At 47.2% G+C, this 26,109-nt stretch overlaps 1 long non-coding RNA gene and 1 pseudogene across 1 annotated transcript; both read left to right on the forward strand.

Annotated features, from left to right (window-relative positions):
• The first annotated feature begins 197 nt into the window (after window positions 1-197).
• Window positions 198-22,102, forward strand: LOC139356957 (uncharacterized). The gene is made up of 3 exons (XR_011609509.1): window positions 198-345; window positions 12,146-12,278; window positions 21,898-22,102. It is a non-coding gene; the product is annotated as an uncharacterized lncRNA (long non-coding RNA).
• Window positions 22,103-23,022: 920 nt separating this feature from the next.
• LOC105473142 (cofilin-1-like) lies at window positions 23,023-24,097 on the forward strand (annotated as a pseudogene).
• Window positions 24,098-26,109: the final 2,012 nt, after the last annotated feature.

Here is a 26,109-nt window from a genome sequence, read left to right on the forward strand (position 1 = left end):
CTGTGTAGGCGCTGACCTCCCCCCATGTAACGCAGCAGATGGTTTCGGCCGACCAACCGCCGGCCCAGGTCTCGGTCGGAGCTCGCGCACTTTCAAAGAGCGCGAGAGTAGCGCAGAGTCTCGGCCAGCAAGAGCGGAGCGGAGCGGGGCGGGGCGGGGCGGGGCGTGGAGGGGGCGGGGCTCGGGATCCCGGGCCCAGTCCACTTGCGAGGCAGGGTAAACCCTGGATCTCTTTTCTGAAAGGCGGACCTGTGCGTCCTCTCCTCCCTCCGCTAGCCCACCTCCAAACCTGGAAACAATAACTTTGTTCTAAATAATAGCAGTAATAGCGCTACTTTGTACCAGGTACTTTCTGAGTATTCGCATATTTAATAATAGCCCATACAGTTTGGTGTAGGAGGAACTATTGATACTCATTCTGCGGGTGAGGAAACTGAGGCACAGAGAGATCAAGTATCTTGCTTAAAGTCACGCAAGGATTAGCCGGGCGGTAGTGGCGCGCGCCTGTAATCCCAGCTACTCGGGTGGCTGAGGCAGGAGAATTGCTTGAACCCGGTAGGCGGAGGTAGCGGTGAGCCGAGTTCGTGCCACTTCACTCCAGTCTGGGCGACAAGGTGAGACCCTGTCCTCCTCCCCCCGCCAAAAAAAAGTCACCCAAGGAATAAATGGTAGACCTGGAATTTGAATCTCGAGGCACAAAATGCTAACTAGTTCTGGCTCCAGCCGTCTAATAATAATAATAATACAGTACTTCATCTATTTTAAGGCACACTTTTTGTTTCTTTTTTTTTTTTTTGAAACGGAGTCTCGCTCTTGTACCCCAGGCTGGAGTGTAGTAGCGCAATGTGCAGCTCACTGCCACTTCCACCTCCAGGTTCAAGGGATAGCTGGGATTATAGGCGCGCGAAGACACCATGCCCGGCTAATTTTTGTAATTTTTAGTAGAGACAGTGGCCATGTTGGCCAGGCTGATCTCGAGCTCATGGCCTCAAGTGATCTGCCCGCCTCGCCCTCCCAAAATGCTGGGATTACAGGCACGAGCCACCTTTCTTTTCTATCTTTCCTTTCCTTTCCTTCCCTCCTTCCCTTCCCTCCCCTCCCCTTTTCTTTTCTCTTTTCTTTCCCTTCCCTTCCCTTCCCTTCCCTTCCCTTCCCTTCCCTTCCCTCCCCTCCCCCCTCCCCTCCCCCCTCCCCTCCCCTCCCCTTTTCTTTCCCCTCCCCTCCCCCTCCCCTCCCCTCCCCCCTCCCCTCCCCTCCCCTTTTCTTTCCCCTTCCCTTCCCTTCCCTCCCCTCCCCTCCCCTTTTCTTTTCTCTTTCCCTTCCCTTCCCTTCCCTTCCCTCCCCTCTCCTCCCCTTTTCTTTTCTCTTTCCCTTCCCTTCCCTTCCCTTCCCTCCCCTCCCCTCCCCTCCCCTTTTCTTTTCTCTTTCCCTTCCCTTCCCTTCCCTTCCCTCCCCTCCCCTCCCCTCCCCTCCCCTCCCTTTTTCTTTTCTCTTTCCCTTCCCTTCCCTTTCCCTTCCCTCCCCTCCCCTCCCCTCCCCTTTTCTTTTCTCTTTCCCTTCCCTTCCCTCCCCTCCCCTTTTCCTCTTCCCTTTCCCTTTCCCTTTTTTTTTTTTCAGACTCCCTCTGTTGCCCAAGCTGGAGTGCAGTGGCACAATCTCAGGTCACTGCAACCTCCACCTCCCCGGTTCAAGGGATTCTCCTGCCTCAGCCTCCTGAGTAGCTGGGACTACAGGCATGTACCACCATGCTCGGCTAATTTTTGTATTTTTAACCCCTGTTGGCCAGGCTGGTCTCAAACTCCTGACCGCAGGTGATCTGCCCACCTCGGCCTCCCAAAGTGCCACTGTGCCCGAAATTTGTTTCACATTTCTAAGGTCAGTATGTGACTTCAGTTCCAGTTCCAGTTGATGATGATGTGTCATAATTTAATTGACAACTATTTATGTTTCTTTGTATATACATGTATCACATTCAATGAATTACAGTTACAAATGTTTACACAAAGTACTTTATTTATTTATTTAAGATGGGGTCTTACTCTGTCACCCAGGCTACAGTGCAGTGCGGTGACCTCGGCTCACTGCAACTTCCAACTCCAGGGCTCAAACGATCCTCTCACCTTAGCCTGCCGAGTAGCTTGGACCACAGGTGCACACCACCACACTCAGCCAATTTTTTGTAATTTTTGTAGAGACGGGGTCTTGACATGTTGCCCACGCTGGCCTCCAACTCCTGAGCTCAAGCGATCCACCTGCCTCAGCCTCCCAAAGTGCCGGCATTACAGGCGTGAGCCACCAGACCTGTCAGAGAAGTTGGTTTTATCACTCCCATTTTACAGAAGAAAAACCTGAGGCTCAGAGACCATATGACAGGCCTGAGGTCATACAGTTGCTCAAGGATGTCACCTAGCCCATAAATTGCTGTCCCAAGTTGGTCAGAACCTAAACCTCTGCACTATGTCCACCACACTGGCCACTTTCTGCAACAAGACTGAGACCGGGGTATTTATTGTGGGTAGTGTTGTGGAGTCCTGGACACTGGCTGCAGGTGGGCAGAACTGGGTGTGCAGAATCTCCTAGGGATAGATCACACAGGAACACAACCCCAAAGGCTGGCCCTTCTCCCTAGAAGTTTTCAGGCGAGTTGAGAGGAGAAGCAAACACCGTCTGGAAGAATGTAAGTAACTCAATCAGGAAGAGAATTATAGGGCCAGAGGGAGGCTGGACCATAGATCCTCCTGCTGCTGTCTCAGTTATCTCTGGGATTCAGCTTTACAGCACTGATAGTCAAAAGTTGTTTGAAATTCAGCTTTTTTTTTTTTTTTTCCAAGACAGAGTCTTGCTCTGTCGCCCAGGCGGAATGCAGTGGTATGGTACAATCTCCACTCACTGCAACCTCTGCCTCCCGGGTTCAAGCTATTTTCCTGCCTCAACCTCCCAAGTAGCTGGGACTACAGGTGTGTACCACCACACCTGGCTAATTTTTCGTAGAGATGAGGTTTCACCATGTTGGTCAGGCTGGTCTCAAACTCCTGACCTCAAGCGATCCTCCCGCCTCAGCCTCCCAAAGTGCTGGGATTACAGGAGTGAGCCACTGTGCCTGGCCCAGGCCCCGGTTTTCAACGGGGTCACTTGGGGACTTACCTTCTCCCCTTCCATCACCTCCCTTGAATTCTCCCAGCTCATCAGCTCCATGAGGTGAACAGGACGAAGCTCTACAGCATTCCTGGAAACTGAAAGAAGGCTGGGGGGCACGGTGGCTGACGCCTGTAATCCCAGCACTTTGGGAGGCTGAGGTGGGTGGATCACCTGAGGTCAGGAGTTCAAGGCCAACATCATGAAACCCCATCTCTACTAAAAATATGAAAAATTAGCAGGGCATTGTGGCAGACACCTGTAATCCCAGCTACTCGGGAGGCTGAGGCAGGAGAATTGCTTGAACCCAGGAGGCGGAGGTTGCATTGAGCCAAGATCACACCATTGCACTCCAGCCTGGGCAACAAGAATGAAACTCTGTCTCAAAAAAAAAAAAAACTGAAAGAAATACCAGGGCAGTAATTTTATATATATATATATATATATATATATATATATATATATATATATATATATATATATTTATTTATTTATGTAGGTGTGCACCACCACTTCTGGCTAATTAAAAATTTTTTTGGTAAAGACAGGGTCTCATTATGTTGTCTAGGCTGGTTATGAACTCCTTGCCTCAAGTGATCTTCCCACCTTGGCCTTCCCACATGCTACAATTACAGGCACGCACCACCACCCAGCCAATAAAGATATTTAAATAAAAGTAACTTTAGGGCTGGGAGCGGTGGCTCACACCTGTAATCCCAGCACTTTGGGAGGCCGAGGCGGGCAGATCACATGAGGTCAGGACGAGCCTGACCCACATGGAGAACCCTGTCTCTACTAAAAATACAAAAATAGCCAGGCATGGTGGTGCATGCCTGTAATCCCAGCTACTTGGGAGGCTGAGGCAGGAGAATCACTTGAACCTGGGAGGCCGAGGTTTCGGTGAGCCGAGATTGTGCCATTGTACTCCAGCCGGGGCAACAAGAGTGAAACTCGGTCTCAAAAAAAAAAAAAAAGTAACTTTAGGCTAGGCGCAGTAGCTCACACCTGTAATCCCAGCACTTTGGGAGGATGAGGCAGACAGATCACTTGAGCCCAGGAGTTCAAGACCAGCCTCGGCAACATGGTGAAACCCCGTCTCCACAAAAAATGCAAAATTTAGCCAGACGTGGTGATGTACAACTGTGGTTACAGCTACTGGAGAGGCTGTGGTGGGAGGATCAACTTGAGCCCAGGAGGCAGAGGTTGCAGTGAGCCATTATCAAGCTGTTGCACTCCAGCCTGGGCAAGTGAGACCCTATCTCCCCCCAAAAAGTAACTTTATTGTATCAAGATTTAATTTCCTCTTCATCTCCATGCTTTTAGCTCCTGCCAAAATTAGAAGCTGCCTTCGCAAATAGTCTAGGTCTAACTTAGATTTTCAAAACAAAGTTTTTACTCAGAAATAATTTAAAATTTATGATAGAGTTGCAATAATAGTGCAAACACTGCCGTGTTCCCTTCATCCGGATTCATCAACTGATTATATTGTGTCACATTTGGTCTATCACTCACTCTCTCTAGACATATAAATTAATATGGCTGGGCACGGTGGCTCACGCCTGTAATCCCAGCACTTTGGGAGGCCAAGGCGGGCAAATCACCTCAGGTCAAGAGTTCAAGACCAGCCTGGCCAACATGGTGAAGCCCTGTCTCTACTAAAAATACAAAAATTATCTGGGCATGGTAGCTCATGCCTGCAATCCCAGCTACTCGGGAGACTGAAGTGGGAGAATCGCTTGAACCCAGGAGGCAGAGGTTGCAATGAGCTGAGATGATGCCATTGCACTCCAGCTGGGGCGACAGGACAAGACTCCATCTAAAAAAATTAATAATTAATAACATGTATGTTCTTATCCATTGAGATTAATGACAGACCACATGCCCCTTTGCCTCTAAAAAGTTTGTCTTTCCTAAGGACAAAGACATTGTTTTACAGAATCACAATACTGTTCTCAAATTCAGGATTTTAACATTAATGTAACACTCTTTTCTAATATACAACCATTTTAAAATTTGGCCCTTCCCGTCCCCCCGGAAAAAGAAACAAAAAGAGGCTGGTGTGGTGGCTCACACCTGTAATCCTAGCACTTTAGGAGGCTGAGGTGGGTGGGCGGATCCCTTGAGCCCAGGAGTTAGAGGCCTAGCCTGGGCAACATGGTGAAACCCCATCTCTACAAAAAAAAAAAAAAAAATTAGCCAGGCATGGTGGTGCACGCCTGTAGTCCCAGCTCCTTGGGTGGCTGAGGTGGGAGAATCACCTGAGCCTGGGGAGGTCGAGGCTGCAGTGAGAAGTGATCACGTCACTGCACTCCAACCTGGGTGACAGAGTGAGACCCTGTCTCAAAACAAAACAAAAACAAAAACAAAAACAAAACATGTCCTTTGAGTAATTTTTCTCTCTGATCTAGGATCCAATCCAGGAACATTGTATTCCATCATTGTGGCTCTTTCATCTCCTTCAGTCTAGAACATTTTCTCAGCCTTTCTTTGTCTTTCATGACACTGGCACTTTTGAAGAGTTCAGGCTTGCATTGCTTTTGGAATGTCCCTCAATTTGGGGTTGTCCGATGTTTCCTCATGATTTGACTCAGGTTATGAGTGTTTGGCCAGAAGATCTCTGAAGCGATGCGATGTCTTTGTGTATCACGGCAGGGGGCACACAAGGTCTGTTGGTCCCATAACCCGTGATGCTAACCTTGATCCCTGCTTAAAGTGGTATTTGTTGGTAGTCTTCACTGTAAAATTACCATTTTCCCCCTTTTACAACTAATAATTTGTGTATAAATATACTGGGACTATGTAAATATCCTGTTTGTCTTCAAATTTTTACCCAGTGGTTTTAGGACCCATTGATGAATCTTTTATTTATGTATTTATTTATTTTGGGGGTAGACCTCTCGCTCTATCTCCCAGGCTGGAGTGCAGTGGCATGATCTCGGCTTACTGCAACCTCCGCCTCCCGGGTTCAAGTGATTCTTCTGCCTCAGCCTCCCGAGTAGCTGGGATTACAGGCGTGCACCACCACGCCTGGCTACTTTTTATATTTTTGGTAAAGATGGGGTTTCACCATGTTGGCCAGGCTGGTCTCAAACTCCTGACTTCAAGTGATCTGCCTGCCTCAGTCTCCCAAAGTATTGGGATTACAGGCATAAGCCACTGTACCTCGCAGACTGATGAATCTTGCCTAATTAGTTATTACTACGATTGTTACAGAATGGTGATTTTCTAATTCCATTATTTCTTCAACCATTATTTAACCTTCTATTTTGAAAAATTTGAGACTTATGGAAACATTGAAGCCATGGTACAACAAACATCAGCATAACCACCACTTAAATGTAACAACTGTTAATATTTTGCCATGTTTGTTGTATGTATCTACCTAGCTGTTTCTCTATTTTATTTTTTCTTTTTGCTGGATTATTTGAAAGCAAATTTAGGCCAGGCGCAGTGGCTCATGCCTATAATCCCACCATTTTGGAAGGCTGAGGCGGGCAGATCACCTGAGGTCAGGTGTTCAAGACCAACCTGGCCAATATGACGAAACCCTGTCTCTACTAACAATACAAAAATTAGCTGGGCATGCGCAGTGGTAGGCACCCGTAATCCCAGCTACTCGGGGGCTGTGGCAGGAGAATCACTTGAACCCTTGAGGTAGAGGTTGTAGTGAGCCAAGATGGTGCCACTGCACTCCAGTCTGGGTGACAGAGCAAGACTCCATTTCAAAAAAAGAAAGAAAAAAAAGTAAATTTGCAGGGCACTGTGGCTCATGCCTGTAATCCCAGCACTTTGAGAGGCTGAGGTGGGCGGACTGCAGTTGGAGATCAGCCTGGACGACATAACAAGACCCTGTCTCTACAAAAAATACAAAAATTAGCCAGATGTGGTGGCACGCACCTGTAGTTTCAGCTACTCAGGAGGCTGTGGTGGGAGGATTGTTTGAGCCCAAGAGGTAGAGGTTGTAGTGAGTCAAGATTGCACTTTTGCACTCCAGCCTGGGCAACAGAGTGAGACCCCATCTCCCCCCACTACCCCCCAAAAAGAAAAGTAAATTGCAGACATCACAACATTTCACTCCTAAATCCTTCATCCTGCTTCTCCTAAGAACAAGAACATTGTCCTACATAACCACAATGATAATCATAGGAGAAAATGAATAGTTATTTCCTACTATTATCTAATATCTGGTTCACATTCAAATTTCTACAATTGTTCCCCCCAAATGTCTTGTATTGCTATTTTCTTTTTCTTTTCTTTCTCTCTTTTCTTTTTTTTTTTTTTAAACAAGGTCTCACTCTGTCACCCAGGCTGGAGTGCAGTGACACGATCCTGGCTCACTACAGCCTCGACTTCCCGGATTCAGATGATCCTCCCACCTCAGCTCCTGGATAGCTGGGACTATAGGTGCACGTCACTACACCTGGCTATTTTGTTTTGTTTGTTTGTATTTTTTGTAGAGATGAAGTTTCACCATGTTGCCCAGGCTGGTCTCAAACTCCTGGGGTCAAGTGATCTGCCCGCCTTGGCCTCCAAAAGTGCTGGGATTACAGGTGTGAGTCCCCGTGCCCAGCCTCTATTTTCTTTTTTATTTTATTTTATTTATTTATTTTTTTGAGACGGAGTCTCGCTCTGTCACCCAGGCTGGAGTGCAGTGGCTCGATCTCGGCTCACTGCAAGCTCCGCCTCCCGGGTTCACGCCATTCTCCTGCCTCAGCCTCCTGAGTAGCTGGGACTACAGGAGCCCGCCACCACACCCGGCTAGTTTTTTTGTATTTTTAGTAGAGGCAGGGTTTCACCGTGTTAGCCAGGATGGTCTCCATCTCCTGACCTCATAGATCTGCCTACCTCTCGGCCTTCTAAAGTGCTGGGATTACGGGCGTGAGCCACCGCACCCAGCCTTCAGCCTCTATTTTCTTTTTCTTTTTTTTTTTTTCTTTTTTTTTTTTTTGAGACGGAGTCTCGCTCTGTCACCCAGGCTGGAGTGCAGTGGCCGGATCTCAGCTCACTGCAAGCTCTGCCTCCCGGGTTCACGCCATTCTCCGGCCTCAGCCTCCCGAGTAGCTGGGACTACAGGCGCCCGCCGCCTCGCCCGGCTAGTTTTTTGTATTTCTTAATAGAGACGGGGTTTCACCGTGTTAGCCAGGATGGTCTCGATCTCCTGACCTCGTGATCCGCCCGTCTCGGCCTCCCAAAGTGCTGGGATTACAGGCTTGAGCCACTGCGCCTGGCCCAGCCTCTATTTTCTTAAAATAGGATCCAATTAAGTTTCATGCATTACATTGGCTTAGTATGTCTCATTAATCTTTTTTTTTTTTTTTTTTTTTAGATGGAGTTTCGCTCTTGTTGCCCAGGCTGGAGTGCAATGGCGTGATCTCGGCTCACTGCAACCTCTGCCTCCCAGGTTCAAGCAATTCTCGTGCCTCAGCCTCCCGAGTAGCTGGGATTACAGGCATGCACCACCACGCCCGGCTAATTTTGTATTTTTAGTAGAGATGGAGTTGAGGCTGATCTCGAACTCCTGACCTCAGGTGATCCACCTGCCTTGGCCTCCCAAAGTGCTGGGATTACAGGCGTTAGCCACCGCACCTGGCCTCATTAATCTTTTTAAAATCTAGAATAATCTCCCCATACAAGATACTGACTTTTGGAAGAGCTCTGGTCAGGTAGTTTGTAGAATGTTGCACCTTCTGAATTCATCTGGTTGCTTCCTTGTGGTATTACTCAGCACAGTCCTCTATTCCCTATTTTTCCTGCATGTTGGAAGTTAGATCTAAAGACACGATCACATCCAGGTTAAACACAATGGCCACAACACTTCGTGGGGAAAACTTTGAATATCCCAGTGCTCCTCATCAAGGGCCACATAATGTCTGGTCGTCTCACTTTTAGTGATGCTAAATTTGATCTCTCAATTAAGACTGTGACCACCAGACCTCTCCACGGAAAAGATGTATCCCCCGCTTTGCAAAATTCAAGGTATCTCTAGATGATACATTGGCACAGGGCAAACATCCCATTTCCCTACAACCTTTCACCTAATGGTTTAGCTAGCATACACTGATGATCCTTGCCTGACTCTGTTATTTCCTTGGGGGTTACAAAATGGCAAGTTTTATTTGCTTTTATTTTTTATTTTATTTATTTATTTATTTATTTATTTATTTATTTATTTATTTATTTTTGAGACGGAGTCTTGCTCTGTTGCCCAGGCTAGAGTGCAGTGGCATGATCTCGGCTCACGGAAACCTCCGCCTCCTGGGTTCAAGTGATTCTCCTGCCTCAGCCTCCCGAGTAGCTGGGACTACAGGTGCCTGCCACTGCACCCAGCTAATTTTTGTATTTTTAGTAGAGACGGGGTTGCACCATCTTGGCCAGGCTGGTCTCAAACTCCTGACCTTGTGATCCACCCGCCTTGGCCTCCCAAAGTGTTGGGATTACAGGGGTAAGCCATCACACCCGGTCTGTTTTTATTTTTATTTTTTTAGGGATAGGGTCTAACTCTGTCACCCTGGAGTGCAGTGGTGTGATCATGGCTTACCACAGCCTTGGCCTCCTAGGCTCAAGAGATCCTCCTGCCTCATCCTCCAGAGTAGCGGGGGCTACAAGTGCACCACCATATCTGGCTCTTTTTTTTTTTTTTTTGAGACAGAGTCTTTGCTCTGTCACCCAGGCTGGAGTGCAGTGGTGCGATCTCGGCTCACTACAAGCTCTACCTCCCGGGTTCACACCATTCTCCTGCCTCAGCCTCCCGAGTAGCTGGGACTACAGGCGCCCGCTACCACACCCGGCTAATTTTTTTGTATTTTTAGTAGAGATGGGGTTTCACCGTGTTAGCCAGGATGGTCTCGATCTCCTGACCTTGTGATCCGCCCATCTCGGCCTCCCAAAGTGCTGGGATTACAGGCTTGAGCCACCGTGCCCGGCCAATTTTTTTTATTTTTAAAATTTTTTGTAGAGAGAGGGTCTTCCTACATTGCCCAGGCTGGTCTCATGTTCTTGACTCTAAGCGATCCTCCTGCCTCGGCCTCCCAAAGTGCTGGGATTACTGGCATGAGTCAACTCCTCTCTGGTACTTCTACATTCTTTTGTAAAAAATTTTCCTTCGTCAGCTGGAAATGAACCACAATACCTTCTAACTGCTTAATTAATGTTCAGGATAGATTGACCACAATAATCACCTCCAACAGTGACAAATAAATCGTATTTTTTTCTTGTTTAAAAATAGTCATGGCTGGGTGCAGTGGCTTATGCCTATAATCCTAGCACTTTGGAAGCTGAGGCAGGTGGATTGCTAGAGCCCAGGAGTTCAACACCAGCCTGCACAACATAGGGAGACCCCATCTCTACAAAAAATTTAAAAATTAGCCAGATGTGGTGGTACACACCTGTAGTCCCAGCTACTTGGGAGGCTGAGGTGGGAGAATCAGTTCAGCCAGGAGGGGAAGGTTGCAGTCAGTGAGCCGAGATTGTGCCATTGCACTCCAGCCTAGGAGGCAGAGTGAGACCCTGTCTCACAAAGAAAAAAAAAAATAATAGGCCGGGCGCGGTGGCTCAAGGGCCGGGTGCGGTGGCTCAAGCCTGTAATCCCAGCACTTTGGGAGGCCGAGACGGGTGGATCACGAGGTCAGGAGATCGAGACCATCCTGGCGAACACGGTGAAACCCCGTCTCTACTAAAAAATACAAAAAACTAGACGGGCGCAGTGGCGGGCGCCTATTGTCCCAGCTACTCGGGAGGCTGAGGCAGGAGAATGGCATGAACCCGGGAGGCGGAGCTTGCAGTGAGCTGAGATCCGGCCACTGCACTCCAGCCTGGGCGACAGAGCGAGACTCCGTCTCAAAAAAAAAAAAAAAAAAGAAAAAAAAAAAGAAAAAAAAAATAATAACAATAATAAAATAGTCACTGTGAACTCTTGCATTTTTATTTATTTAGTGTTTCAAAATAGGCTATAGTCATTAATGTTTCTAATGATCAAATTATTTTACTCAGGCTCTGTGGAAACCCTTTAAACTTACTCTAAGTCCATTGGATGTGTCTCTGTTAGCCTTTGAGCATGTTCTTGCCTTCTGGCCCAACAAAATGTACCAGGCTTGTCTTATATTTTCCCTGCTGTATCCCTGGAATCAGCCATTCCTCAAAGGATCTATGTTTTTTTTTTTTTAAATGAAGTCTTTCTCTGTCACCCAGGCTGGAGTGCAATGGCTCGATCTCAGCTCGCTGCAACCTCTGCCTCCCAGGTTCAAGTAATTCTCCTGCCTTAGCCTCCTGAATAGCTGGAATTACAGGTGCATGACACCACACCTGGCTAATTTTTGTATTTTTGGTAGAGACAGGGTTTCACCATGTTGGCCAGGCTGGTCTCGCATTCCTGATCTCATGATCTGCCCACCTTGGCCTCCCAAGGTTCTGGGATTACAGGTGTGAGCCATTGTGCCCTGCCAATCTCTGGTTTCTTATAGTGGGAAAAACGATTTAGAAATCAGAATCTGGGCATTAAGTTGTTGTCAGAAGCATTTTTTTGTTTGTTTATTTTTTTGAAATGGAGTTTCACTCTTGTCGCCTAGGCTGGAGTGCAATGGTGTGATCTCAGCTCACTGCAACCTCGGCCTCCCAGGTTCAAGCAATTATCCTGCCTCAGCTTCCCAAGTAGCTGGGATTACAGGCATGCACCACCACACCCAGCTAATTTTTGTATTTTTAGTAGAGATGGGGTTTCACCATGTTGGTCAGGCTGGTTTCAAACTCCTGACCTCAGGTGATCCACCCGCCTTGGCCTCCCAAAGTGCTGGGATTACAGGCATGAGCCACTGCGCCGGCCTTGTTTTTTGAGACAAGGTCTGGCTCTATTGGTCAGGCTGGAGTGCAGTGGCGCAATCTTGGCTCACCACCACCTCCACCTCATGGGCTCAAGCCATCCTCTTACTTCAGCCTCCCTAGTAGCTGGAACTACAGGCACACACCACCACACCCAGCTGTTTGTTTGTTTGTTTGTTTTTTGTATTTCTGGTAGAGATGGGGTTTCGCCATGTTTCCCAGCCTGATCCTGAACTCATGAACTCGAGCGATCTGCCCTCCTCAACCTCCCAAAGTGCTGGGATTACAAGCATGGGCCACAGCACCCGGCCCACAAGCACTTTTGAAAGGTAAACTAATATAAACTAATATGATACTAAGGTTAGATATTTTTATTTTATCATGATTTACTTTCCTTTTAATTTAAGCATCTTAGCTGCCAAAATTAAGGTATGCCTACTTTATTTGTTCTAGATCTTGGGTTTTTAAAATCATTTTTGTAAAAAACCAGTTAGTACAAAAACACAAATAAAAAAACTGCAGTCTCTTGTTCTCCCCAGCCCCTTCCATATCTCTTATCAGAAGTAACCATTCTTTTAGTTGTTTCTTATGGGTATACCTACATCTTTTAAAATAATAAATTTATCCTGCAATTAAAAAAATTTTTTTGAGACAGGGTCTTGCTCTGTCACCCAGGCTAGAGTGCAGTGTCTCGATCTCAGCTCCCTGCAACCTCTGCCTCCCAGGCTCAAGCCATCCTCCCACCTCAGCCTCCCCAGTAGCTGGGAATACAGACGTGCGCCACCATGCCTGGCTAATTTTTGTGTTTTTGCTAGAGATGGGGTTTTGCCATGTTTCCCAGGCTGGTCTCAAACTCCTGGGCTCAACCTTGGCCTCCCAAAGTGTTGGGGTTACAGGTATGAGCCACTGTACCTGGCCTTATCCTGCAATATTTTGGTTTATTCAATTTTGAAAGTATCTATTGATTTCCTATTATGTCTAATGAGGGTTTTTTAGCTCACACTTCATTATCATTTCCTCCATCCTCTTAATATACTGATACCTGATATCACTGTTTTTGGTTAAATACACATTTAATGCTTTCATTATTATGACTACATAAATTGTGTTCATGACCAAGACAAGTTTTATCTTTTCTTGTGCAACTTTACTTTTTCCTGGAGTTAATAATTGCCTTGCTTTTTCTTTTCTTTTCTTTTTTTTTTTTTTTTTTTGAGACAGAGTTTTGCTCTTGTTGCCCAGGCTGGAGTGCAATGGCATGATCTCCGGCACACTGCAGCCTCCGCCTCCTGGGTTCAAGTAACTCTGCCTCAGCCTCCTGAGCAGCTGGAATTACAGGCATGTGCCACCACACCTGGCTAATTTTGTATTTTTAGTAGGGACAGGGTTTTTCCATGTTGGTCAGGGTGATCTCAAACTCCCAACCTCAGTGATCCACCTGCCTTGGCCTCCCAAAGTGCTGGGATTACAGGCATGAGCCACCATGCCTGGCGCCTTGCTTGTTCATTTGCTTGTTCTCTTTGAACATCTAAATAATCATTTTATGCCCTCCAAAATCTGTTTAAATGTCTTGAATAAGGTTTTTTTCATAGTCAAATCTGTCAGATAGTTTGTAATTTTTTTTTTTTTTGAGATGGAGTCTTGCTCTGTTGCCCAGGCTGGAGTACAGTGGCGCAATCTTGGCTCACTGCAACCTCTGCCTCCCGTGTTCAAGTGATTCTCCTGCCTCAGCCTCCCAATGCACACCTGACTAATTTTGTACTTTTTTAGTAGAGACGGGGTTTCACCATGTTGGTCAGGCTGGTCTTGAACTCCTAACCTCAAGTGATCCACCCACCTTGGCCTCCCAAAGTGCTGGGATTACAGGCGAGAGCCACTGCGCCCAGCCAGATAGTTTGTAATTTTTATTTTTTTATTTCTTGGAGTCTTCATGCCTCCTTTCCCAGATTGCTTGATGGAAATTGTATCAGTTGTCATCCTGGGGACTTCCTTACATGTCTGAAAATGGTCTTATTCCATTTGCATGTCATTGGTAGTCCAGTTGTATATAGAATTTTAGGTTGAAAGTCATTCATACTCAACACTGAGAAGATATTTTTCTCCTGACCCCTAGCTTCTCTTATTGCTGTTAAGAAGTCCATTGCATTCTTGGTCATTCATGTGATCTGCATTTTCTCTCTGGACTCTTTTGTGATCTTACCATATCATCCATTTTCTGAAATTCAAGATGGGCTGGTCTGAGGGTAGTGAGTTATCTCAGTTGATCAGTTACGGATCTAACATCTTATGCTATTCTTTCCCCTTTTCTCACTACTGCATTTGACTAGTCTTAATAAAAAAAAAAAAAAAAAAAAAAAAGGGCTCAGCGCAATGACTCACGCCTGTAATACCAGCACTTTGGGAGGCTAAGGTGGGTGGATCAACTGAGGTCAGGAATTCGAGACCAGCCTGACCAACATGGTGAAACCCCATCTCTACTAAAAATACAAAATTAGCCGGGTATGGTGGCACATACCTGTAATCCCAGCTACTTGGGAGGCTGAGGCAGAAGAATTGCTTGAACCCAGGAGGTGGAGGTCACAGTGAGCTGAGATTGTGCCATTGCACTCCAGCCTGGGCAACAAGAGCAAAACTCTGTCTCAAAAAAAAAAAAAAAAAAAAAAAATTAAATTCAAGATGATGACTTTGTCTTCCTGAAGGTCTTCTTTCATTCATTGTTCTGGGCATATGGTGATCTTTTCGTTATAAAGATTTTTATCCTTCAATTCTGGGAAAGTTTGTTGTATTATTTCTTTGACAACTTTTTCCCCAGTGATTCCTTGGTTTTCTCTTTCTGAAATTCTTGTTAGCTATTGACTTTCCTACAATGATGTATCATTTTTGAAAATCTTTTTTTCTTTTGTTGTTACAATTTTTATTTTATTTTATTATTATTATTATTTTTTTTATTTTTTTTTTTGAGACGGAGTCTTGCTCTGTCGCCCAGGCTGGAGTGCAGTGACCGGATCTCAGCTCACTGCAAGCTCCGCCTCCCGGGTTCATGCCATTCTCCTGCCTCAGCCTCCCACGTAGCTGGGACTACAGGCGCCCGCCACCACGCCCGGCTAATTTTTTGTATTTTTTAGTAGAGACGGGGTTTCACTGGGTTAGCCAGGATGGTCTCGATCTCCTGACCACATGATCCGCCCGTCTCGGCCTCCCAAAGTACTGGGATTACAGGCTTGAGCCACCGCGCCCGGCTGTTACAATTTTTAAAATTCTACTTTCTGTGAAATGTCCCCAATTTTACCTTCAATATTTTTATTATTGTTATATTATTTATTTATTTATTTATTTATGATATGTAGTCTTGTTCTGTCACCCAGGCTATAGTGCAGTGGCATGATCTCGGCTCACTGCAACCTCTGCCTACCGGGTTCAAGCAATTCTCCTGCCTCAGCCTCTTGAGTAGCTGCACTGCAGGCACCCACCACCACGCCTGGCTAATTTTTGTGTTTTTAGTAGAGACAGGGTTTCACCATGTTGGCCAGGCTGGTCTCAAACTCCTGAACTCAGATAACCCATCTGCATCAGCCTCCAAAAGTGTTGAGATTACAGGCGTGAGCCACCGCGCCTGGCATTTTTGGGTCTTCCTTTCACATTAGAGGCTATCTTCCCTTTGCCTAAAATCCGTAGCCCAACTCCTTGGACCTGTTGGAATATTTCACAGGAGACTGTTGTTCTGACTCCTTTTATTATTTCCTCTTGGGCAGAAATTGTGCGACCAAAGTGATAACATAATGATTTATTTGAGCATTTATATACCAGGCTCAGAGTTGGCTAATTTAATTCTTACCTCAACTCTATTTACCAAGTACTACTACTATTGACCTTCTCTGAGGAAACTGGGGCACAGAAAGGCCAAGTAACTTGGCCAGAGTCACATAGCCAGTCTGTGGCAAAGCTGAGGTCCTTGGTTCCAGAGCCCATACTCCTTATCACCTCTCATCAGTCTCCTTATTTGGAACCGGGGGACAATTTGCTCCCTGTTCTTCATAGAAAACAACCACAACATTGTAACACCACTTACTAAATGCCAGACACTGTTCTGAACACGTTATCTGTGTAGATTTCTTTAATCCCTAACAGGCCAATGAAGTAGGTACCACATTTAGTCCTATTTTACAAAGAACCTTCTAGAGGTTCAACTTACCCAAGGTCACCAGATAGTGAGAGCAGTGTCCGAGTTTCAAATCTAGGCTGGGTGTGGTGCCTCACACCTGTAATACCAGTACTTTGGGAGGCCGAGGCAGGAGGATCGCTTGAGCCCAGGAGTTCTAGATCAGTCTGGGCAATATAGTAAGACCTCCGTCTCTACAAAAAATTTAAAAATTAGCTTGGCATGGTGGCATCTGCCTGTGATCCAAGCTACTCAGGAGGCTGAAGCAGGAGGATTGCTTGCCCAGGAGGTCAAGGCTGCAGTGAGCCATGATTGTGCCACCTCTAGCCTGGATGACAGTTCAAGACCCTGCCTTAAAAAAAAAAATTTTTTTTTAAATGTAGGTTTTTTCTCCCTGGAGCTCTCACTTTCTTTTTCTTTTTGGGCCTCACGAGCAGAGTGGAGTTTATCGCCCTCCTCAGTTCATGGCCCGCCACCCTCCTCAGCCTGGGCAAAGCCTGGCTTATTTTATTTCATTATTTTGTTTTTGTTTTTGAGACAGAGTTTCTCTGTCACCCAAGTTGGAGTGCAGTGGCGCTATCTCAGCTCACCGCAAACTCTGCCTCCTAGATTCAGGCAATTCTCCCACCTCAGCCTCCCAAGTATCTGGGATTGCAGGTATGCACCACCATGCCCGGCTAATTTTTGTACTTTTTGTAGAGACAGGGTTTCACCATGTTGCCCAGGCTGGTCTCTAACTCCTGGGCTCAAGTGATCCTCCTGCCATGGCCTCCCAAAGTGCTGGGATTCTAGGCATGTGCCACCGTGCCTGATCTATTTCATTATTTTCTCCAGTTACTCCCAACCCCTAGTCCCTCTCCGCTCCCCCTCCTAGGCCCTCACTAGGGTGTTCATCTGTCTTTAAATCTGCATGTGTAGCAATAACCAGACATTTATTCAGCACCTACCATGGTGCCAGGTGTTACTCTACATCAGGGAGCAACAAACCACAGCCCATTGACAGATTTTATACAACCTACAAGCTAAAAATGGTTTATATATATATATATTTTTTTTTCCTTTTTTGAGATAGAGTCTCACCCTGTTGCCCAGGCTGGAGTGCAATGGTGCCATCTCAGCTTACTGCAACCTTCGCCTCTTGGGTTCAAGTGATTCTCCTGCCTCAGCTTCCCCAGTAGCTGGGACTAGAGGCGCCTGCCACCACGCCCGGCTAATTTGTGTGTGTGTGTGTGTGTTTTTAGTAGAGATGGAGTTTCACCACGTTTGCCAGGCTGATCTCGAACTCCTGACCTCAAGTGATCTGCCCGCCTCGGCCTTCCAAGGTGTTGGGATTACAGGCAAGAGCCAATGCACCTGGCCAGTTTTTACATTTTTAAATGGCTGAAAAAAAAATCAAAAGAATACTGTTTTGTGACACCAGAAAATTATATGAAATTCAAATGTCAGTATCCATGTCTAAGTTTTACTGGTGCACAGCCACGCTCCTTTTTTTGTTTGTTGTTTGCGAGACGGAATCTCCCTCTGTTGCCCAGGCTGGAGTGCAGTGGTGTGATCTCGGTTCACTGCAACCTCCGCCTCCTGGGTTCAAGCGATTCTCCTTCCTCAGCCTCCTGAGTAGCTGGGATTACAGGTATGCACCATCACGCCTGGCTAATTTTTGTATTTTTAGTAGAGACGGGGTTTCTGCATGTTGACCAGGCTGGGCTCGAACTCCTGACCTCAGATGATCCATCTGCCTTGGCCTCCCAAAGTGCTGGGATTATAGGCGTGAGCCACTGCACCCGGCCCACGCTCATTTTTTATGTACATCTCTGGTTGCTTTCATGCCACATTGGCAGAATTGAATAGTTACAGCAGAGATTGTATGGAACAAAGCCGAAAATACTGACCGTCTGGTCCTTTACAGAAAAAAGAAAATTGCTGACCAGTGCTCCAGAGGTTGGGGATACTCTAGGGAACGTATGTGTTTAATTTATATAAATAGAATGATGGTTTAACTGGGGCCAGGGAGCAAATTCAATCTGGGATTTTTGAGAGTGACGGAGAGGCTATTAATTACTGGGACAACTTAGGGTCAACTATCTGTCCCTGGAAAGCAAGGATGCATGATTATCTCTCTCTAACCCTCATTCTGCCCAAGATCACTGGCTTTGTTTGTTGTATTTGAAGAATGTGTTGGCCAGGCACAGTGACTCAACCCCGTAATCCTGGCACTCTGGGAGGCTGAGGAGGGTGGATCACTTGAGGTCAGGAGTTCAAGACCAGCCTGGCCAAGATGATGAAACCCCATCTCTACTAAAAATACAAAAAATTAGCCAGGCATGGTGGCGGGCGTGTGACAGAGCAAGACCCCATCTCCAAAAAAAAAAAAAAAAAAGAATTTGTTGGCCAGGCATAGTGGCTCACACTTGTAATCCCAGCACTTTGGGAGGCCAAGGCGGGATGATTGCTTGACCTCAGAAGTTGGAGGCCAGCCTGGGCAACATAGCAAAACCTCATTTCTACTAAAAATACAAAAATTGGCCAGGCGTGGTGGCTCATGCCTATAATCCTAACACTTTAGGAGGCTGAGACAGGTGGATCACTTGAGGCCAGGAGTCGAGACCAGCCTGGTCAACATGGCGAAACCCCAACTTTACTGAAAATTAGCTGCGCATGGTGGCACACACCTGTAATCCCAGCTACTTGGGAGGCTGAGGCACAAGAATTGCTTGAACTGGGGAGGTGGAGTTTGCAGTGAGCTGAGATTGTGCCACTGCACTCCTGCCTGGGTGACAGCCTCTGTCTTGAAGAAACAAAACAAAACAAAACAAAAATTAGCCAGATGTAGTGTTGTGAGCCTGTAGTCCCAGCTACCTTGGAGGCTCAGGTAGGAGCATTACTTAAGCCCAGAAAGTTAAGGCTTCGGTGAGCTCTGACAGTGTCACTGTATTTCAGCCTGGGAGGCAGAGCAAGACGCTGCCTCAGAAAAAAAAAAAAATTTCTCTGGGTTGTAGCCCTAGAATAGGACTCAGCAGACTATGGCCCATAGGCCAAATCTGGGGCATGGCAGTTTCTGTACAGTCAGTGAGCTAATTTTAAATGACTACGGTAAAAAATCAAAAGAAGAATCACATTTTGTGACACATTAAAATGACATGGAGCCTGGGCGTGGTGGCTCACACTTGTAATCCCAGCACTTTGGGAGGCCAAAGTGGTAGGATCACTTGAAGCCAGGAATTCAAGACCAGCTTGGCCAACATGGTGAAATCCGTCTCTATTAAAAATGCAAAAATTAGCCGGGCGTGGTGGTGTGCATCTATAATCCCAGCTACTCAGGAGGCTGAGATACAAGAATCGCTTGAATCGGGGAGGTGGAATCGGGGAGGTGGAGGTTGCAGTGAGCCAAGATTGCACCACTGCACTCCAGCCTGGGCGACAGAGTCGAGTCTGTTTCAAAAAAAAAAAAAGAAAAAATAACATGGAGTTCACATTTCTATGTCCATAAAGGTTTCAAAACAGCCCCACCCACTCATTTGCATATTATCTACGGTTGTAACAGTGCCTTTGTGGTCTGCAAAGCCTAAAATATTTCGTATCTGGCAGGGCTCTGTGGCTTACGCCTGCAATCCCAGCACTTTGGGAGGCTGAGGTGGACGAATCACGAGATCAGGAGATCGAGACCATCCTGGCCAACATGGTGAAACCCCGTCTCTACTAAAAACACAACAATTAGCTGGGCGTGGTGGCGCGTGCCTGTAATCCCAGCTACTTGGGAGGCTGAGGCAGGAGAATAGCTTGAACCAGGGAGTCGGAGGTTGCAGAGAGTCAGAGGTTGTACTGCACTGCAGCCTGGCGACAGAGAGAGATTCCATCTCAAGAAAAAATAATAAATAAAATAAAATAACTGTTTTTTTTTTTTTTTAAAGCAGATTGGTCATTTTATTTTATTTATTTATTTTTCTGAGACAGGGTCTCCCTCTGCTACCCAGGCTGGAGTGCAGTGGTGTGATCACAGCTCATTGTAGCCTTGACTTTTCCAGATTCAGGTTATCCTCCCACTTCAGCCTCCCAGGTAGCTGAAACTACGGGTGTACACCACCATACTTGGCTAATTATTATAATTTTTATAGCGACAGGGTTTTCCCAGGCTGGTCTTCCTGTTTTCAACAGGTTTTCCTGTTACCCAGGCTGGTCTGGAACATGTGGGCACAAGAGATCCACCTGCCTTGGCCTCCCAAAGTGCTGGGATTACAGGCGTGAGCCACCACACCTGGCCTATTTTTTTTTTTTTTTTTTTTTTTTTTGAGACGGAGTCTCGTGGTGTCTCCCAGGCTGGCGTGCAGTGGCGTGATCTCGGCTCACTGCAAACTCCGCCTCCCGGGTTCACGCCATTCTCCCGCCTCAGCCTCCCAAGTAGCTGAGACTACAGGCGCCCGCCACCACGCCCGGCTAGTTTTTTGTATTTTTAGTAGAGACGGGGTTTCACCATGTTAGCCAGGATAGTCTCGATCTCCTGACCTCGTGATCCACCCGCCTCGGCCTCCCAAAGTGCTGGGATTACAGGCTTGAGCCACCGCGCCCAGCCTATTTTTTTTTTTTTTTTAAACAGACACTCTCTCTGTCACCCAGGCTGGAATGCAGTGGCACAATCTTGGCTCACTGCAACCTCCACCTCCCAGGTTCAAGTGATTCTCATGCCTCAGCCTCCTGAGTAGTTGGGACTACAGTCGCCCCCCGACAACACCTGGCTAATTTTTTTTTTTCTTTTGAGATGGAGTCTCACTCCCATTGTGCAGGCTGGAGTGCAGTGGCACGATCTCGGCTCACTGTAACCTCCACCTCCCAGGTTCAAGTGATTCTCCTTCCTCAGCCTCCTGAGTAGCTGGGATTACAGGCATGCGCCACCATACCCGGCTAATTTTTGTATTTTTTAGTAGAGACGAGGTTTCACCTTGTTGGCCAGGCTGGTTTCGAGCTCCTGACCTCAGGTGATCCACCCGCCTCGGCCTCCCAAAGTGCTAGGATTACAGGTGTGAGCCACTGCGCCTGGCCTAATTTTTGTATTTTTAGTAGAGACAGGGTTTCACCATGTTGGCCAGGCTGGTCTAAAACTCCTGACCTCAGGTGATCTGCCTGCCTCGGCCTCTCAAAGTGCTATCTATTCTTTAATGGAAAAGTTCACCAACCCTGGCACCAGGTGATTGCTTCTTTTTTTTTTTTTTTTTTTTTTTTTTTTTTTTTTTTGAGACGGAGTCTCGCTCTGTCGCCCAGGCTGGAGTGCAGTGGCGCTATCTCGGCTCACTGCAAGCTCCGCCTCCCGGGTTTACGCCATTCTCCTGCCTCAGCCTCCCGAGTAGCTGGGACTACAGGCGCCCACCACCTCGCCCGGCTAATTTTTTTGTATTTTTAGTAGAGACAGGGTTTCATTGTGTTAGCCAGGATGGTCTCGATCTCCTGACCTCGTGATCCGCCTGTCTCGGCCTCCCAAAGTGCTGGGATTACAGGCTTGAGCCACCGCGCCCGGCCCAGGTGATTGCTTCTAACTGCTGCAGCCTATGGGATAGTGAATAGTATGACTCCACCATAGTTTACTTGCTGGTTCCCCTGGTGATTGTCCCTGTGCTCAGTTATTCTAGGCACTGAGGATACAGCAAAGGAGCCAGGAAAAGTCCCTTCCCTCTGGGAGCTTACAGTGGCCGGTGCTGGGTTCAGATCCCTTATTCAGCATAGACACCATTCCCAGCACTTGATGTCGATGGTTGTTTGAATCCTCACAACAATTTTATAACATTGTCTCCATTTTTCAGGTGAGGAAACCAGCCCAGAAATGCCAGGATGGGCTTTGAGCTCCACCCCAGACTGGCTACGGCACCTGGGCTCTTAGCTCCTTGCTCTCCTGCCTGTCTGCACAGCCTGGCCAATCCTCCACCCGTCTCATTCCCACCTTCCTCATTTTTGCCTTTCTGATGAGTGTAAAATGCTCTCTCATAATGTCATTTTCATTTGCATTTCTCTGATATCTCCTGAGTTTGAATATTTCTGGAATCTGAGCTCTTAACTGTTGATTTGCTTCCTTAAATCAAACTAGTATGTTTTCTAAACAAGGTGAAAAAACATTTTAAGAAGTTTGCAGACATTTCCATACATGCCTCCCTCCTTTGCTGCAACTTGAGGCATATGTTCTAGAAAAGAGACACATAGGTCTTGGTGTAACTTGCCTCATCCAGAACACGTGGGGCCAAGTTCAAGTCACCCACCAGACTTGAGACTTCTTCCAAATCACTAACAACTCTAGGGCTCTATTTCCTCCTCTGTAAAATGGGGGTAGTAAGAGTACGGACCTCATATAATAGGGTTACAGGGACAATTAAAGTACTTGGTTCAGTCAGACCCTGGCAGCAGCCTCAGCAGCTCTCCTCTTCTCTGGCTTTCCTTGCCATCTCCTTTTCTTTCCCCTCCCCTCCCCCCCCCACGAAGTCTCCCTCTGTTGTGCAGGCTGGAATCCAGTGATGCAATCTTGGCTCACTGCAACCTCAGCCTCCCAGGTTCAACCAATTCTTATGCCTCAGACTCCTGAGTAGCTGAGATTACAAACACGTTCCACCACGCCAGGCTAATTTTTGTATTTTTAGTAGAGATGGGGTTTCACCATGTTGGCCAGGCTGGTCTCAAACTCCTGACCTCAAGTGATCCACCCACCTCTGCCTCCCTTAAAGTGCTGGGATTGCAGGTGTGAGCCACCATGCCCAGCCTTCGTTTTTCTTTTCTTTCTTTTTTCTTTTCTTTTTTTTTTTTTTTTTTGGCTGTTGTTTTTGAGACACAGGCTCACTCTGTTGCTCAGGTTGGAGTGCAGTGGCGTGAACATGGTTCACTGCAGCCTCAATCTCCTGGACTCAAGCAATCCTCCCCTCTCAGCCTCCCAAGTTGCTGGGCCTACAGGTGCATGCCACCATGCCAGACTAATTTTTTTTTTTTTTAAATTTTTTGTAGAGACCAGGTCTTGCCATATTGCCTGGGCTGATCTCAAACTTCTGGGCTCAAGTGATCCTCCTGCCTTGGCCTCCCAAACCTGGGATTACAGACGTGAGCCATGGCACCTGGCTGCTATCTCCTTTTCTTTTCTGAAAACATGGCCTCTGGTGTGGGTATCTCTGATGGTGTCATCAAGGTGTTCACTGACATGATGGTAGGCAAATCTTCCACGCCAGAGGAGGTGAAGAAGCGCAGGAAAACGGTGCTGCTCTTCTGCCTGAGTGAGGGTGAGAAGAACATCGCCCTGGAGGAGGGCAAGGAGACCCTGGTGGATGACATGGGTTGGACTGTTGACGACCCCTATACCACCTTTGCCAAGATGCTGCCAAAGACTGCTGCTATGTCCTCTGAGGTGATGGAACTCATGAAACCAAGGAGAGCAAAGAGGACCTGGTGTTTATCTTCTGGGCCCCTGAGTCTGCACTCCTTAAGGGCAAAATGATCTATGCCAGCTCTAAGGATGCCATCAAGAAGCTGACAGGGGCCAGACCTGGTGGCTCACGCCTGTAATCCCAGCACTTTGGGAGGTCAAGGTGGGTGGATCACTTGAGGTCAGGACTTCAAGATCAGCCTGGCCAACGTGGTGAAACCCCGTCTCTACTAAAAATACAAAAATTAGCTGGGTGTGGTGGCACGTGCCTGTAATCCTAGCTAGTCGGGAGGCTGAGGCAAGAGAATTGCTTGAACCCAGAAGGTGGAGATTGCAATGAGCAGAGATCACACCACTGCACTCCAACCTGGACAACAGAACGAGACTCCATCTCAAAAAAACAAAAAAAAAACAAAAACAAAAGAAGTCGACAGGGATCAAGCATGAACAAGCAAACTGCTACAAGGAGGTCAAGGACCGTGGCACCCAGGCAGAGAAGCTGGGAGTGGTGCTGTCATCTCCCTGGAGGGCATACCTTTGTGAGTCCCCTCCAGCCCCATGCCTGGAACATCTGGCAGCCCCAGACCTGCCCTTGGGGGTTGCAGGCTGCCCCCTTCCTGCCAAACCTGAAGTGCTGCGGGGGATCCCAGCACAGGGAAGGCAATCCCTTCCAAACAGCCTGCCACCCCAGGGCCTTCCCAGCACCTGGATTTTCTTCCTGCCTCCGTCCCTGATGTTTCTGGCCTTCCCAAACCACTTTGTGGTTGTTGTTGTTGTTGTTGTTGAATTTTGAGACAGAATCTAACTCTGTTGCCCAGGCTGGAGTGCAGTGGTGCAACCACAGCTCACTGCAGCCTTGACCTCCCAGCCTCAAGCAATCCACCCACCTCTGCCTCTGAAGTAGCTGAGACTACGTGTCACCACACCTGGCTAATTTTTTTACTTTTTGTAGAGACAGGGTTTTTCTCTGTTGCCCAGGCTGGTCTCGAACTCCTGGGCTGAAGTGATCCTCCCACTTCAACTTCCCAATGTGCTGGGATTATAGACACGAGCCACTGCATCCAACCCCAAACCGATTTTGATCTTCTGTTTCCTCTTGTGTTGAAGCAGACTAAAGTGTCCCCAGGGACCCCAGTTTGGGGGAGGGGGCTGTATTTTTTTTTTAACAACACCCCTACTACCTGTGCTCCCAACTCGTAGCCACAGTAGTGACTTGATACTAGTCTGTGTATGAATGGAATGTTGTGAAATGGTCTCTCCCCTTGCCGACTGGTCCCTCTCCCTTTTTCCCTGGTCACGGCCACTCATGGAAGTAGGACCAGTAAGGGACTGATATGGTTTGGCTGTGTCCCCACCCAAATCTCATCTTGAATTCCCACATGTTGTGGGAGGGACCTGGTGGGAGGTAATTGAATCATAGGGGCAGGTCTTCCCATGCTGTTCTTGTGATAGTAAGTCTCACGAGATACAATGGTTTTAAAAAGGGGAGTTTCCCTGCACAAGCTCTCTTCTTTTGTCTGCCACCATATGAGACACACCTTTCACCTTCCACAGTGATTGTGAGGCCTCCCCAGCCACGTGGAACCGTAAGTCCATTAAACCTCTTTCTTTTGTAAATTGCATAGTCTTGGGTATATCTTTATTAGCAGCATGAAAGCGGACTAATACAGGGACCTTTGATAAAAAATTAAAGAGACAATAATAAAAATACGTAAATAATTTTATGTATTTATTTATTTATTTATTTATTTATTTATTTATTTTTGAGACAGAATTTCACTCTTGTTGCCCAGGCTAGAATACAGTGGCACAATCTTGGCTTGCTGCAACCTCCACCTGCTGGGTTCAAGTGATTCTCCTGCCTCAGCCTCCCAAGTAGCTGGGACTACAGGCACCTGCCACCATGCCTGGCTAATTTTTTTGTGTATTTTTAGTAGAAATGGGGTTTCATCATGTTGGTCAGGCTGGTCTCGAACTCCTGACCTCAGATGATCCACCTGCCTCGGCCTCCCAAAGTGCTGGGATTACAGGTGTGAGCCACTGCACCCGGCCATAAATAAATTTTTTCTGATGTGTTTGGCACGTCAAAAGTTCTTAGTCAATATTAGCTACTATTATTTACCCATCTGCACTCGTGAGAAAGAGAAAAAGAATCATTACGTGGTCATGTCAGAGAGCTTCCATGTTTTCCAGAGGGTCTCCCATGACCCATGAATGATCTCAGTACAGGGGGACATTTTGCTAGACTGGAGCAATTACAAGGCCCAGAAGTTTCTCTCGGGAGTGAAGTATGTGACCGTCACTCTGACTCCATCCAGGGTGCAGGAATCCTGCTCTCTTACAGCTGTCTGGTGAGAGTGAGCTAGTTGCGTGTTCACAGATGGGGGCGTGGTGCATACCGAGGCACATGCTCCCCACTGTTCCAGATCTGCAGGCCCACGTACATTGTTGGGGGGCACAAAGGAGTCCTGCTGCCACCCTCTAGTGTTCAGGGGTCCCCTTGGGTCTCACGGTTGCCCTGGGGTCCACGTTAGGGGCTTCAGTAGAGGCAGAGGGAAGACCCAGACATGGTGGGAGCTGCCCAAGGAATGGGAGTAGAGAGAGGGCTGGACCTTCC

Source organism: Macaca nemestrina, chromosome 1, assembly GCF_043159975.1.
Source record: "Macaca nemestrina isolate mMacNem1 chromosome 1, mMacNem.hap1, whole genome shotgun sequence".
Taxonomy (NCBI): Eukaryota; Metazoa; Chordata; class Mammalia; order Primates; family Cercopithecidae; genus Macaca; species Macaca nemestrina.